Below are 15506 nucleotides of genomic sequence, written 5' to 3'. Positions count from 1 at the left end.
GGTTGACGACGAGGTATTTTGTTTTCCACCTGGGGCCCTGTAGCCTGTACTACGAAGCTAGTTTAATGCCTTATCCGAGTAAGTTTGAGTTTAAACCTGGTTTAGCCGTACTACAAAGCAAGTTAACTTTCAATCACCATGGCAACTGACGCTGCAAAGCTAACCTGGTCGCGACCAGGTTAGCTTCAGAGGATAAGATCAAAATCCATGACAGACCCATATAATCGGCTCTCTGGAGTCACTCACCGTTCATATAAGATCGCCATATGAAAAATAGATTGCAGTCAACTGAGAATTAGGGATGGGCATCGAATTTCGAATTTTCGAATAATCGTTGTTATTATCAAGGTCGACTTTTATTATTGAAATTCGAAATTCGATTTTTTTTTTTTTTTTTTTTTTTTTTTTTGAGTGAAATGTTGCATTGTCTCCCCTGATTCTAAGTATAGTCAAATCGCTTGGTTTGAGCAAGTAAAACAATTTTTATAAACATTTTAAGCAAGGTTTATGGAAAAATGAATGGCGGATGAAATCCCATGAAGAGGGAGAGGGGGTGACTTTGGCACCCCTTTGGCACTCAGACCTGAGCCTACTAAATATTTAATGAACCACTCATGATTGTCAAAACTGTTTTTTACAGTATTTTCGAAAATGTCAATGTCATGTAACATGTTCTTTACTTCAGTGGTGCAATGCTTGTTTGAGCTAAAAATCCACAACAGAAGCTTTTTATATTAATTAATAAAGCCGTAGACTTAGAATCAGGGGAGACAATGCAACATTTCACTCACAAAAAAAAAAAAAAAAAAAAAAATTTTTTTTTGCATTTTTATTTTTATTTTCGAATTTCGAATTAAATTCGAATTTGGCCAGCGAATTTCGAATAGTGTTTTTGCTAGAAATGCCCATCCCTACTGAGAATATAACAAGAAAAACATTTGTGGCTCTGTAGGCTACATAATTAAATTAAGCCTACTTACCACTTTATGTCTTAACAGCTCAACGATGCGTGGAGAAATATGATCACTATTAATCACCGCGGCGCATATCATGAATGGACCCTCAAATGGAGTGAGGGTGATATTCTCCTACATGCCAGAAAAGCCTATACATATAATATAGATATGGGATAAATATGGATAGCCCCAATACTAAATATGCAGGCTATTCTTGCATCTTTCAGCTGGAACTGTGTCCTGTAGGCTGTATGCCAATATATGAGCAAAAATAGGCTAGTTTTTATCAATGATAATATGCCCGCATCGTCTCAATTCAGTTCAGCAGTTTTCTCTTTTATAGTAGGCTATTAGGCTTTATACTAGGCTATTTTATATATGAATTATTCGATCAGTGCAACCACACACATGAGTGATAGAGATCATTATTCATTGAGCATGCGTTTCTAAATCTATGGTCTAAATAGGCTTACAGATTGTGGAAATGTATAGACTGAGACTGCTGTATCAATGTATGCAGCTGTATCAGACAGAAATCGCTGATCAAAGTAGCCTAAATCAAATGACTGATGTGAATACAAGCTGCTGCTTTAGACAGCCCTTCAGCAGACTATCCAACGCGGATTTTCATTCTGACATTAAATCGCGGATACATTAAATATCCGCTAAAACTCTGATCATGCACTGCGCTTTCATGGAACGAGGAAATGGGTGTGGGCGTGGATCAACTCAGCTGTTCATAATGTGATTGGCCAGCGCACCTCTTTCGCGTGGACGCGCGCCTGTGCACGAGCGAAAAACGTGCGCGTGCACAGGCAGATCCCAGGTCCACTTACCTAGTAAAAAACCAGCGTCGTAGTATCAGTTAACTAGATAGCTTTGATCCTGTTCAGTCAAACCAGATCAAAGGGACTTATCGCGGATCTGTTAAACTAGTTTCGTAGTACAGGGCTCTGAAGTTCATATCTTATATCCAGAGAGTTGAAATAAAGACAGTAAAGAGAAAGAAAAAAAAACTGTTACATTTCATCAATCACTGCAGAGAAGGAAAGACAGATAACCAGTAGAGAGAAACATCATAAGAATACGGTATATCGAAAGAAAGAAAGAGATGAATGGACAGATTTGTGTGTAACTTTACCCAAAACTGGACTTTATTTATATTATTGTTATTTATTAATTTACAGAAACAAAGCCTATATTTCTGTTTTGATAATGTATATGTATTGTTTTCCCTCTCTGCCACAGCACAGACTGCAGTGGGAGTTAAAGTGTGTTACTGGTGTCTGGTGATCTAGTTTTGCAGGTCGTCAGGTCCAATTGTAAAGACTAGTTTGGTTATTTTGACAAACCCAGTTGACTCTGGTACTGGAGTACTACAGGAATGTAAAAAAAACATCCTAATAACATCATCTCACATTCTGTTTACCTCTACGTGTCAGTCTGGACTCCGAGCCGTCCTTGATAGACAACTCATTCAGCCAATCAGCGTTGCCAAATCCAATCCAAATCTACTCGGAAGAATGGCGAAAACGTATTTTCAGAGGAGAAACTCCGCTGGTGCATTCTCTTGTTCTTGTTTAATTGTTGTTATTGAGTCTATTTTCTGCAATAACGGCACTTATGTCTGTGTTTACTCTACTAACGTTAATGATACCACATGTTGCTTCGGGAGCCGCCATTACGGTTTTGCCAGCGGCGTCCCTGATTGGCCCGTGAACTTTGTGATTTCTGGAAATCGTTGGGGCCTGGAGGTCAGACTGACCTGCAGAACGAAACATAATGTGAGTTCATGTCATTAGGATGGTCTTACCATAAGTCCGAAATCACCAAAAGTTAATTTCTTTAATTTCTGTGTATAATGGTCTTATTTAACGAGAAGGGAAATGCGATGTGTGGTACACTGCATTATATTCACAGAACTTGTTAGACTTACATACTCCACTCATGAACTTACTTATGAGTATGCCACAAAAGGTCTTCCAGGAACTAACTCAAAGTGACATGAACTGTAATGGTTGGGTCACTTCTCTCCTTTCTCCCTTGGCTTCCCTCCTCTGTCCCCCCCCCCCCCCCCACTCAAACGTCACTTTACAGCAACAGCAGCCGGACTACACTCGTTACATTAAAGTATTATAGCTGCTACTTCTAGTTTCTACTCTGTTAGATTACTCTTGTTAACTACATTGCCACGCACCGCTTGGACTGTAAATTCATATTTAATGCCTACTGAACACTCCTCCTATTGGACTGTAAATTCATATTTAATGCCTACTGAACACTTGGACTGCACTTGCAATGTTGTGATTTTGTCTTAATATTTTCCTATTCTCCTTTTATCTCTGAATATTGATATGACCGGTATGCTGCATACTTACACTAAGACAAATTCCTCGTAATATTGCATATTGTGGCAATAAAAGTTATTCTGTCGCATAACATCATCTACAGTAAATTATAGTAACTGTCCTCTCTCTCCCTCTGCAATAATGCATACATAACTTAATTCACCCCCTAATCCCCACTACTGTATCTCTACCTCCCTCCCTCATTCTCCAAAAGTAAATTTGTTTTCAAATCTCTCTGTGTGTCAGTCAGTGATCCTCTAATATCCCCTCTTCTATTCAGCCATTGTATACAGTAACATTTTACATTCAGCTCTTGTATTGGGGCTTTGTAATGTCAGTTGGTATCCTTAGTCTGCCTCACTGCGGCTTACGTTCCTCTTAGTCTATTGCCCAGTCTGTTTACTAAGGGGAGGCGTAGCACCTTTTCATCCGGAGCTAGGACCAATTAAGTCCTATCTGGCCCCGCCACGCTTCCAGAACTGGGAAGAGAGAGAGGGGGAGTGTGTGTGTGTGTGTGTGTGTGTGTGTGTGTGTGTGTGGGTGTGAGAAAGAGAGAGAGAGACATTTCTATTACTTGACATGTGACAACGTACTGCAAAATTAATTAATCACTTTTTTAATGTAAACTGTTTTGTAATCAGCATCACTTTACTACCTTTGTGTCAAGTCTGAATCCCTAACAAGTTTTCTTATGGACTAATGCCATTTTATATATCTGTGTTGAGTCTGATTAAAATACAGGTTCATAAAAAAGATCTTTGTAAAAAAAAAATCTTTTATTTCTCTTTTTGAAATTAATTTGGAGACTACTCAGCTTATTTTAAAATGATTTGAAAACTGTTGTGATGTGTATAGAGTCAGTGGCAGGCAGAAAAGAGTGAAACAAATGATATATTTGAAAAGGGTTTAATCTACTCTTGGGAAAAATCGGACACTTCAGCAACTTCAGAGTAAACGTGATAAATCAAACTATCCTACCGTTCTCTCTTTTGCTCTCCAGTTTGCTGTCACACCCCCAAAACAAACACAGATAAGCTCCGTCTTTCTCAAGGCTATACATTTACTTTTAATATGATTGGAAATGTCCTGTAAACCTCTAGTTTCTACTCTCCAAACACTTGGAACGGTATCAGCAGTGTTGTCACTCAGCAAGATAAATCCAACCACATAGACATAGCCTACCTACTATCTTTTTCAAAATACACTACAGCAAACCAAACCACCCCTCTTCTTTTTTAACTGCGGCCAGCAGCTCTATAGTCTGTTGGTTGGTCGATGCACAAACATCGGCAATTTATACAAGATACAAAATACAACATATCTGGTTGTATGGTTGCACTTGTTTTATTAAACTTCTACTCAAATTAAATTTGACATGTTTAGCTCATCACAGTTGAAATGATGTAACTGAATCCTTTCAGTGCTGAGAGGAATCTGTGTTTATTACCACCAAGCAACAGTAGCCTCAGTACAGTAAATGATGTACACGTTTTCATACACATTTGGACAAAACATTTTTTTTAAACAACTGAGGCATTGGAGTGCTGCATACGAATGGGTTTGCCAATCAGCTACATCAAAAACAAATTGTGTCGGTGTATTCCTCTCATCAGACAAAAACTTTCAAACACGTTCTCGGGGCTCCTGGAGATTGTTTCCTCTTGACAGTGGTGGGATTCTCAACCTGTGCTGTGTCTCCTATCTCAGAAGGTAACCTGTGCTGTGTATCCTATCTCAGAAGGTAACCTGTGCTGTGTATATTATCTCAGAAGGTAACCTGTGCTGTGTATCTTATCTCAGAAGGTAACCTGTGCTGTGTATCTTATCTCAGAAGGTAACCTGTGCTGTGTATATTATCTCAGAAGGTAACCTGTGCTGTGTATCCTATCTCAGAAGGTAACCTGTGCTGAGTATATTATCTCAGAAGGTAACCTGTGCTGTGTATATTATCTCAGAAGGTAACCTGTGCTGTGTATCCTATCTCAGAAGGTAACCTGTGCTGTGTATCCTATCTCAGAAGGTAACCTGTGCTGTGTATCCTATCTCAGAAGGTAACCTGTGCTGTGTATCCTATCTCAGAAGGTAACCTGTGCTGAGTATATTATCTCAGAAGGTAACCTGTGCTGTGTATATTATCTCAGAAGGTAACCTGTGCTGTGTATCCTATCTCAGAAGGTAACCTGTGCTGTGTATATTATCTCAGAAGGTAACCTGTGCTGTGTATATTATCTCAGAAGGTAACCTGTGCTGTGTATATTATCTCAGACGTAACCTGTGCTGTGTATATTATCTCAGAAGGTAACCTGTGCTGTGTATCCTATCTCAGAAGGTAACCTGTGCTGTGTATCCTATCTCAGAAGGTAACCTGTGCTGTGTATATTATCTCAGAAGGTAACCTGTGCTGTGTATATTATCTCAGAAGGTAACCTGTGCTGTGTATCTTATCTCAGACGTAACCTGTGCTGTGTATCTTATCTCAGAAGGTAACCTGTGCTGTGTATCTTATCTCAGAAGGTTTACTTGAAGCACAGCGGCGTTCTTTATTTATTCAGATGCATTCAAACATGCCATTTTCATTGTCTCTTCATTTTTACATGGCGTCGTGTGAGTTTGCTAATGATAGCTTGCTAACAATAGCTTGGTTGAGTGAGTTCAACTGATTGGTCCATTTGTCTAAAGCTGTGTAGCGAAACGCTTCTTCTCTCTTCTGGTAGTCCAGTACTAGTAGCTGGTTGACTTGGTCGATGCGGCCGTGGATTGTGTTATCCAAGATGCACTGGATCAGCAAACTCTCCACATCACACACACCAATGTTCAGCTCCTTCGAAATGAAGGGGATGTGTATTCTTGTGTACGGTTTGATGAGTTTGATAAGTACTTGAGTTCGTATGTTCAGTAACAGCTCCTCTATGTGCTCTCTGATGAAGGGGTCATCCATTATCTTACTGTGATTTGTTTTCAAGATTTTCTCAAATTCAGTGATGTCATTGTTCTGGTAGGCGCTTACTAAGTTCGTCATTGCTAGGATCTCTGGGTCATTTTTGTATGGTTTAGCCTCCTGAGAGTCAAAAGGGTTGATTCCTGACTTCATCAGCATGGTGGCTAGGACCAAGTACTTCAGGCATGTTGTCCTCCTTGGGCTTCCAGACTCATCATAGTTTTTAAAGGCCTCAAAGAAGTCAGTGTGAGCCTTCTCAAACTCACCCTCTCTCAGATGCATCTTCCCACCACACTCTCTGATGACTCCCATGACAAGTGGGTGAGGGATGGCAGATTTAATATGAAGCGACTGCTCATACAGGGCTTTCAATTTCTTGTTGTTTTTCTGTGCTGTGTACATCTGGATCTCCAGAGCGTAAATCTCCAACAGTTGTGTGCCTTTTGTCAGGTCATCCTCCCCATCATCTGTCTGACATGACTGGTGCAGTTGCCGAAGGATCTTCTGCAGTTTTCCATACTCTCCTCTCTCTAGATACAGTTTGCCCAGCTTTGTGTTAGTTTTGAACCATAATCTGTCATTTTTTGCATCTTTCAAAGCCTCCAGTGTGTTTTCATAGAACTCCTGTAGTAGGTCCATCTGTTTGGAGGTGGAGATATAGTCCAGGATGGAGTTGATGGACTTCTCTGAGTAGCTCCTGGTGACAACAGTCCTGATGTACGTTAGCAGCTGCTTGTATCTGTTCATCATCTCTGGGTAGTTGGTCAGCTTGAAGTTGATTTTGATCATCTGTTTCAGAGCTTTGAATCCCCATTCTCCCTTCTCTCCCTTCAACTCCAACACCTTTTGGAAACTGCTGAGTGCTGCTTTGGGATCATCCTCCTTCAGGGCTTTGGAGTTGTAGTACTGGTTCTCCAGATCCACATTGGGTTCTGAGTTACTGTCTTCCGAGTAGTCCAGGTCGTAATCCTCTTCATCGTCACACATGAATTCATCTTCCATGTCAGACATCTTGATGGTCTTCCTCGTCCTAATCCAAGACACTCACTAGCCCTGGCCTGTGTTGTGTGTATGACATCACAGATGATGTCACAATGTCTATGACATCACTGATGATGTCACAATGCCTATGAAATCACAGATGATGTCACGTCTATTGATGTAACATCTGATGATGATGTCACTGGTGATGTCACAATGTGAGTGGGGAGCTGGGAAGGGATGTGATGATGTCACAATAGACCCTTTTCACGGGGGCCATTTCAGAGATGAAAGAACAAAACGGGCCCCGTGAAAAGGGTCTATGGCTCTGTGAGTGTGAAGTAGGGCTGGGTATTGGCAAGGACCTCACGATACGATACGTATCATGATACATGGTTCACGATACGATTGTTTCACGATACATTGCGATACAATACATATTGCGATATATTGCAATACTCTCTACACAATTTACTCAAAATTAAATAATAGAGCTAAAGATACAACACACTGTGTACCACCCAGGTAGTGTAATAACATGTACATCACTTTATAGTATACTGATAACTTAGTGGACAAATTTAGTCAAAACTACAGAGTGTTGAGTGTGTTACTGAACACACTGACATAAAAAGTATTCTTATTGTGACACTGACCACACGGCTGTGCAAAAACATCGATATGGGAAATATCGATACAGTATCGATTAGGGGTGGGAATCACCAGATGCAGATGCCCGGTGGCCTGGCATGGCATGTGGCCTGCAAATTATTATTTTTTTATATCGATACTTGGCGTCCAAATATCGATACAATATCGTCAGGCAAAATATCGCGATATATTGGCGTATCGATTTTATTGCACAGCCCTAGTGTGAAGGAAATATAAATTAATGTAGTGCCTCTCATGGGTGGGTTTCTTCCAGTTTTGGAGCAGTGCAGCTCCTTCTAGAATTATATTTCTCTGAAACTGGTGAGCAATTCTGTTCAGGAAATTGCCCAGAAACCCCCTTATTCTCAATATACCTAGGAGAGCCATACATCCCCTGAATGCCTAGAGGTCACAATAGCTCGTTTTATACAGTGAGGTCAAATTTGGAAAAATGGTCTCACTACAATTAATCAAAGCTTACTAAGCGAGTTTCAGGAGGAGGGCCACACCTCAGCCACACCTCCTACGGCTACGCATCCCCAGGCGCGACCAATCTAAATTACCTATATATGCTGACCTAATGCTCTGTCTACCCCCTCTTGGCTTCTGCATTCAGCACACCCCCCCCCCCCCTCCAACACCCTCTTCTCTCTTCCCATCTCTCTCTCTCCTATCCTCCTTCACAGGACACTAAGCATGGGGGTCTGTCGTAGGCCCGGCACTGATCCCTATGAAGCCTCCCCACACCGCAGACGGCATTCATCGTGTACATTCAATAAACTCTGTCATTCATTTCTGCACATTCGATCATCGTTGATTACCCGCTTATTGTAATAAATCTGTTAAACGTTCCTGGTTGATGTGTGGTCCCGAACCCGAAGTGGTTGAAGGTGTGGTCCTAGCTAGTGAAATGGCTACTATTGGGACTAACATCATCACACATGAATACAATTGGGCTCCTTGAATCCACAAGAGTCTCAGCTTTACAGTCATACCCAATTTATGCAATTCCAAGACTGTTTAGGGTCTCCAGTATGTAGAAATATCAAATAGAATAGGCGAAAATAACGTATACTGCATGCAAAAACTGCATTTTCTTTATATTTTAGTTTTTTTTGCATGAGATTAGCATAAAGTGGGGCCGTCTGTAAAGAGGTGACAAGTGAGTAGCCATATCTTGAGGTCAGAGGTCAAGGGCCCCCTTTGAAAATGGCCATGCCTGTTTTTCCCTCGCCAAAATTTGCAGCCTTATTTATCTCCCTTCCCTTCAAGCTAGCATGACATGTTTGGTACCAATGGATGCCTTACTTCTTGTAGTTTCATATTATACTATTCGCTTAACTCTAGGTTTAAAAATGAGCCTGCTACAGCCTCTGAAAGACAGTAATGCCGGCCCACGTCCACAGTTTTTGCAGTGAAAAAGTTTCTCTATGGAGATTTCACCCTTGATCAGTGATGTCACTTAAGCAATAAGTGATGTCATAAGTGATTTATGACAGACACTGATAGTGTCTGCACCGCTTACTTCTCAACTGGGCGTGATTTTCTGTGCAACCGATTAATTCCAGACTCCTGAAAAGTGTTTTGGCTAATTTTGGAGGCGATGCAGCGGTGTGCTTTGCAACTCCGGAAAGACAGACAGACAGACATGGGAATGGATCTGGATCGGCGAAAGCATTAAGATTGAATCAACCCCGCTGCACAATATTGACAAATAATCACATTGCGATTATTTTGACTGAATATTGCAGTTGCAACAGAAATTGCAAAGCAATAACATGCTGTATGTTCTTCTCCAAAGGTCACAGCATTGACACTAAACAAGATATTCTCATTTCAGGAGAGAGACTACAAGGTGTCCCAGAATACAAATATCTAGGAATACATATAGACTCAAACCTCTGCTTCAAAACCCACATAAAACAAGTCTGGAATAAAGTAAAATTCAGTCTGGCAAATTTCAGGTTCACCAGAAACTTCCTATCAACTGAGGCAGCTAAGTTATTATACTTCCACTCAATGATTCCCTCTCACATCACTCAACAGTCTTAAAACCAGAGTCATTATACAAACAAGCACCTAACGTTGTGGACAAGAAGCCTTTCAGTTTTCATTATTGCCATATCCTAAATAAGTATAATCTGTTCAGCTGGGAAAACATGAAATACAAAAATGTCTGCATAGTTTATAAGATCATGCATGGTTTAGCTCCTCCTCCCGTCTGGTCAATGAGGGTGGATTCAGGGAGGCAGGAACTATTTTAAGTAGGGGGTGCTGCAAGGAAGTGACCCTTGGCGGCACCCACAATTTTTTTTAGATTATGCTGTTAGGATTATACTGTTGTGATCTCATTATTCAGTATCTTCTCTTTTTCTCACTCACTTTCATGTCACCACCTGCTCTCCCTTTAGATTGTTTTACACTACAACAGACAGCAATTATTATGGAACACCAGATTATGATGAAAATCAAACTTTAGAAGAAAGTTAAATAAGATTAGAGCTGGGAAGCACAAACCTGTTAATGCATTTTGTTGGTGTTATAAACACAGTACAGCCAAACAAAGCACAAACAACAACATCCACTTACATACATAAACACTCAAATCCTCAATACTGAAAACCTTTAGCACAGACTGAGCAATTAAATTGTGCCTCTCCTGGTTCACGTGTGTCTTCAAGTAAAACTTTTACCACAGACTGAGCAATTAAATGGTTTCTCACCTGTGTGGATTATCATGTGTGTCTTCAGGTTTCCTTTATGACCAAAACCTTTAGCACAGACAGCAATTAAATTGTGCCTATCCTGTGTGGATTATCATGTGTCAGACAAGGCAGAAAGACAAAATGATTATTGCGCGCTGTATGTCTAGCTTCCCGACGCATAGGCCAGGTTTTACGCATGATAACGCACAGTTCTACTGGTCTGAAAGAAGTGCGTTTCAAATGCCTTGGAACTATCCAGACGTCGTGTGCTATGCATTAAGCGATTGCAAAAAACCAAAGTACTGGTCGTACTGATTGTGCGTAAAAGTGATCGTCAGAATTGATTGATATGAGAGAAAGGGAGGGAGAGCAGTGTAGTGATTTAAAGTCACTCATCATAGACTTAATAAAGCAATGCAGCCCTACTCTGCAAACCCATCTGCTAATTGTCCAGATTCTGTCACAAATCACAACCAGAAAGACTACAAACATAGACCTATTACTGCACGGCGGCAGGAGTAAAAAAACAACAACATAGTAATGGCAACAACATGTATGGGGGCATGCGGGGGGGAACAGCATCTTACCTTATGAAGCCGACAGCGGGGCTATTATCTCCATCTCTTGCCGGCGATGGAGGATGTGCAGATCTGCCGGGGCCGAAGCTAGATGCAGCCACAGGTGCTGCTCTGACGGTGGGAGTGGTGATGTTAGCTGGGCTAGCTTGATTAGCCGGGCAGCTAGCTTGCTGATGGTCCTCCCTGGTGGTGATCATTATATCCGACCAGTCAGAGTCCGAGACGCTGACAGTGATGGCGGCCGCGGGAGCTGACTCATCTGAAGAAGAGCAGCTATCATTAGGCAGGTAACACTAGCTGGCTCAGGCTGTGTGGTTGAGCTGCTGCTAGTGGCGCTGCTACTGGTAGGGCTGCCACGATTAGTCGACTAGTCGCGACGACGTCGATGACCAAAATCATCACCGACGTATTTGGTAATCGACGTCATTGCATGTTTTGCAGTATATATATATATATATATATATATACATATATATATATATATATATATATATACTGTATACACACACACACACACACACAGTATGTGTTGTGTGTGCGTGTGTGTATATCACACACACCTGAATGTCATGCAATTGTTTATTGTGTGTGGGCATTTCAAAGAGTTTGCACTTCAAAGTGTTTGCACAATTAAGTCACAAGTTTTGTGAAAGTCAAATGTTTAAAATATTTTAAATAAAGGTTACCTGAATTTCAAGCAATAGTTTGCGTATTTTGTGAGCATTTTAGTATTTTAGCATACAAATTGCATAAAAACAACACACATCTGTTATTTTTGTGTAACTGTAACACAATCAGTGTGTTAACACATTTTTACACACGTGTTAAATGTGTTAACAACAAACTGATTGTGTTGAAACATCACAAAATGTGTTGTCCTTAACTAGACACGCAGGTGTGTTAAAGAATAACACCTGTCCAGAAGCAACAAAGCTAGCTTTCATGGCCACTTTCAAGGCAGCAGTGCCTGTCTGGGTTATTCCACCATTGTTGTTTACTGCTCTGAGCTCTCAGCTCTGTGCACGTTCACAGAGACAGTCAGGGCCGCCTCTCTGTGGAGTTCTGCCTTCTCATTGGATGAAATGAGGTGGTAACCCAGAAACTTTATCTTTCTCTGTCAAAGACCAGAGATGCTCGATAATAGTGATTCCTAGCGGAATATAGAGCTATTTTAAAAATATCACTTATAGCACCTTGAAGAGTTGTGTTGCCTTCCACAAACTATAACCATGTCCAGCACACAAGAAAATGGACGCAGCTGAGGTAGTTGAGAGCTATAACATTCAAATGGGAATAACGTCTTCAATCTTTCTAACATTTCTTCATGACTCACAATCTCTTCTGGGGTACATGGGATTATGTAGATGCTGTGAAGTATCTGTTGTGAAAGGAGAGATATTGCTCTGAGCTGTGAAGTATCTGTTGTGAAAGGATTAAGAAGCAATACAAGGTGAAATATACAGGACATACCTCATCCACAAACCGTTTGAGTTGCAGCGTTTCACTTTCATCTATTGACACTGTGACAATCTGTTTCAGCATTTCTCAGATAATCATGTAGGCGGATGCTTTGAACTATTTTGCATCGTCATCCAACGTCTCTTTCCTCTTTGATGTGTCACTGGGCCTTGTAGACAGTCTCGTCGTCCCCCACCAACACCCTCACAATGGCCACTCGTTCAAGCCAAAAAGGACCATTCATACCCAAACTGTCCATAATGACCATTTTTAAAAGCCGATTCCTTGCACTGTATTTTTTTTGTCCTACCCCCACCCCCCTTTTTTACAAGGTCTTGCAATTATTTATGTATTTATGTGTGTGTGTGTGTGTGTGTAGTACCCCACGTGGTTCTCCCTCTTCTCCCCGTCTGTCTTCTCCATGTTCTGTGCCTTCAACCATCCGCTGAAGCACTCCTGAAAATAAAGAGGGGTCGGGGCATTAGCCTTGTTTTGTGATTATTATATACTGTATATATATATATATATATATATATATATATTTGCACTGGCCTATTTATTGAGATGTGCATGCAGGCTGCAAGATGTTCCCCATGTAGCCTGTTGCAGATGTTTGTCTTGGCCTGCAAATATATTACTATATATAATATACCATATATTATACTTCTGCACAGAGGTTGTGGCTTTGACCAGGAAGTATCTTGCCCTGCATTGAGCAGATGGAAGTGCAGTTATTTTTCCAGAACACACAATTATCATTATATAATATCAGACCATAGCCTATATTGTTCCCATAATATGACCAATTTAAGTGAACTAAACTGTAACCCAGGGTGGGAATTTCATCATTTTAGGGGCAAGGCCATCTGGTCTTCGGCATCACAATATTTTTAGGGCACAAGGCCACATGCCAGCGCACAAAGACAATTGCTCCATTGACATCATGAAGAGTGATTTTTTTTTCTGAAATGTGTGTTAAAATGGTTCAATGACACATCCTTTGCTTAGAGCAGGGTACATTAAACTGAGACCACTGACGCTTTTAAAGCAACTGACAGTAGCAGGCTGGTAGCAGGGCACTGCCAAGGTGGCCTTAGGGATCTCAGGGCATCATGGACAGAAGGAGGGGCAACACAGGCCATGGCCTGATGGCCTCTGTGTAATTCCCACCCTGCTGTAACCGGTATCTGTAGTGTTGAGTTGCTTGACGCAGTATAGAATAAAACTAATGAACATGAACTCGCTTGCTTCCACTTTGAGGCCACTCCTCGCCATCAATGCCATGACTTGGTTAGCCACCTCACCTTTAGCCATGAGTCCATCTATCCAATGGTCGATTGTAACCAAGATGTTTTTTGATCACCATCTCATCAAAAACTAATGAAACAGCAAAGCTCCAATAGGTTCATTGTTTTGGCTAGCTGAGCCATCTGGTTCAGGATGGGATCAAATAAAGCTGGCTGCAAAACAGAGGAGCAGTAGCCTGTTATTGGAATGGTGTAACATCAAAGAGTAACTAACCCCTAAAACAAGACAAATCAGCTTAATAATTATATATATATATATATATCAGGGCTGTCAGCGTTAACGCGTTAATCGCGCGTTAACTCAAATTCCTTTTAACGCCACTATTTTTTTTAATGTGCGATTAACGCATGCACTTTCTTTGAAGTTTGAGCCTTGGTCCGACCCGTAGTTTGGGAAATCAGGAAGCAGTAACGTTAGCAAGCAGAAAGAAACCCCGTAGGCAGAAAAGGAGGAAGAAAATGGGTATAATGTTGGCAAGTTCAGCTTAAAATTGAGAAAATGTCCCACATTTTGGGTAAGAGAGAGAAAGAGAGGGTGCATCAGCACGATCAGACCGTTGCAGAGAGAGAGAGAGAGACAGACAGATGGAGCACGGGGGGGAGAGAGGCAGAGAAAGCGAGCGAGCGAGACAGACAGGGTAGGGAGTCTGATCGCCGAGAGAGAGTCTGACCAGTGCTGAGTCTATCTCAGAGAGAGACCGAGGGGGAGAGAGCTGGCACACAGCTCCTGTGCTCTTTTCTTCAGATAGGCTAATTATGCAGTAGCCTATATGCTTCTACTTCACTATACAGTATGGTTCAGCATGCACACCCTTGAGGTTATTCTGAAGAATATTCTGGACAGTATTTGTCATTGTTCCAATAATAATAAACATATCCGCATAAAGCAAGCATATTCGTCTACTCCCATGTTGATAAGAGTATTAAAAACTTGAAAAATATCGGTTTAAGGTAGATTTAGAACTGATAAAAAATTGTGCGATTAATCACAGTTAACTATGGACAATCATGCGATTAATCGCGATTAAATATTTTAATCGATTGACCGCCCTAATATATATATATTAGGGATGGGCATTTCTAGCAAAAACACTATTTGAAATTCGCTGGCCAAAGTCGACTTTTAATCGAAATTCGAAAATTAAAATTAAAATGTATTTTTTTTTTTTTTTTTTGTGTGTGAGTGAAAGTTGCATTGTCTCCCCTGATTCTAAGTCTAAGGCTTTATTAATTAATAGAAAAAGCTTCTGCTGTGGATTTTTAGCTCAAACAAGCATTGCACCACTGAAGTAAAGAACATGTTACATGACATTAACATTTTCGAAAATAAAAAACAGTTTTGACAATCATGAGTGGTTCATTAAATATTTAGTAGGCTCAGGTCTGAGTGCCAAAGGGGTGCCAAAGTCACCCCCTCTCCCTCTTCATGGGATTTCATCCGCCATTCATTTTTCCATAAACCTTGCTTAAAATGCTTATAAAAATTGTTTTACTTGCTCAAACCAATGCCACAATGCAACATTTCACTCACAAAAAAACAAAAAAACAAACATTTTTTTTCTTTTCGAATTTCGACTTTCAATA

The 15506-nt window shown here is 40.8% G+C and overlaps 1 pseudogene across 1 annotated transcript; it reads right to left on the bottom strand.

Moving 5' to 3' along the window:
- Nucleotides 1-5894: 5894 nt before the first annotated feature.
- LOC310790133 (COP9 signalosome complex subunit 2 pseudogene) lies at nucleotides 5895-7253 on the bottom strand (annotated as a pseudogene). The gene has a single exon. The product of its transcript is annotated as a COP9 signalosome complex subunit 2 pseudogene (transcript).
- Nucleotides 7254-15506: the final 8253 nt, after the last annotated feature.

This window comes from Poromitra crassiceps (genome assembly GCF_964638095.1).
Source record: "Poromitra crassiceps genome assembly, chromosome: 15".
NCBI lineage: Eukaryota > Metazoa > Chordata > Actinopteri > Beryciformes > Melamphaidae > Poromitra > Poromitra crassiceps.
The sequence above is the reverse complement of the archived record's forward strand: the minus strand, read 5'-3'. Positions and strand labels throughout refer to the sequence as shown.